Below are 1,917 nucleotides of genomic sequence, written 5' to 3' on the forward strand. Positions count from 1 at the left end.
TTCCCTGGCACAGAATAGTTTAGGGTGGAGAGCAGATTCTTTCCCCTTCAAATCACGTCAGAAAATTCTTGGTGGAAAGCCAGCTGGTTTGTTTTGTGCAATTAAGGAGGTTTGATTTATCAGTACAGAAGTAGTCGTGCACTCTACTGAATTCTATGAATTCGGTTTCTGCGTCCCAGACCAGTTAATTTTGTTATTTTCCTGCTCACAACAATTTTTTTTAATGTTTTTACTAAAAATTACAGAAAGATGCAAATTTGAGACAATATAGCTGTATTACTTCATTGCAATTTGTGAAATAGTTTGTGATATAAGTGTGAACTGAAAAGTATTGGTCACAGACTAGACTGGGACATACAAATTAAGAAATGCAAGATAATAAAAGCAGTGCAAAGAAACAACTATACATGACAAAATTAAATTGCAATCCACAAATCTTACATTTCAGCTTGTTGTTATTTTTGGTTTTTTTACTTCTGAAGTACAAGATTGATTAAACAAAGAAGCCTCAATATAGACATATGATTTATATTGTTTTCATATGTACTTATTTCTTTCAAGTCAGTTTTTCTAAATTCCTAGTAAATTATTTCTAAAGGAAACTCTATGGAAAGTATTTTTTCAAGTAATAATGTAAGATTCTTTGTGATTCACTATAAAGCAAAATATTAAAAATCTTCTCAATTCTCTATTAAATCAGCATGAGATATAACCCTTTGGCTATATTTACAGTTTAAGAAGTGTGGGTTTAGCTATAAAAATGGTAACTTTTTCTATTTTTTTATATATGAATGTGTGCACATGTATATATTATAGAGATACATTTTATCTCAGTTCTTAAAACCATGATGCCTGAATGTTTTCCATAATTCTGTGTTGACATCAGATATGTTTTATTATTCTGTCTACTCAGCAGGAAATTGATTTTATTTCTGTATCATATTACTGGAAGCATAGTCAGCTGAAGATTGAGATTTGCTGTTCAGCCTGAAACTAGAGAGTCATGCAGAAAATAAAGGTATGGCTCATTTCAAAGATAAAAGGGCAGATTTTTTGGATGGAACAGGAAGGCAGAATGTTGATCCAGCTTTCAAAATCCTTCCTTTTTCCTCAGCAGAATTAATCTTGTCCTGCTACAATCTGGCTTCAACTGTTTGCTGTATTTTTAGTTACCAGTCTTAGTCAGGTCCTCAAATAGCTCAGAGGTGGAGTTGTTTGTGTCTGATGTAAAACTGATACAGACTTGGCTGGTATTTTCATTCATGTTTCATAATGTTTCCCAGTGCATACATGAAGACAGTGCCTTTGGTGTGCTAGAAGAAGATATTTGTATTGCTGTGGAGCAGATCAGACATCGATTGTTTGAGACTAATGCTGCTCCTCATGTGACCATCAAGAAATAAGTGAAAACATTTTCATGAAAATCAAGTTACTTATTTACATTGAGCTGAAGAGAGTGTCGCAGTTAGAAAGGTTCAGGAAGCTCTTTCTTGAGATACCTTAGGGGAAATCTCAGGGTAACTCTAAAGTTTCTGTCCTATTTGTGTTTTAAGTTTATTGTACAGTCTTGTATGCCATGAAGGCCCTAACTGTATGATAGAAGTAGTGGTTTAGCTGGCCCTTTGAGAAAACAGTTAATTCAACATTAAGCAATTAAAAAGCTTTTCAGACATCATTGATGTAAAGCTTACTTCCACAAAATAGAAACAATATATATGTAAGACCTTACAGGAAGCTTTTATTGATCAGTTAAATTAAAACGGGGACAGTGGGAAACAAATCTACTGGCAAAAAACTATGAAGGAGGATCATTAATTTAAAACATCTGCTAACAGTTAACTTCTGAAATAAGATTTTTCTTCTTCTCTGTGAAATAATGCATGTTCTCAAGCATTGTAGGATTATCAATTCTCAAAT

The sequence above is a fragment of the Psittacula echo genome, assembly GCF_963264785.1.
Source record: "Psittacula echo genome assembly, contig: SUPER_2_unloc_1, whole genome shotgun sequence".
Lineage (NCBI taxonomy): Eukaryota > Metazoa > Chordata > Aves > Psittaciformes > Psittacidae > Psittacula > Psittacula echo.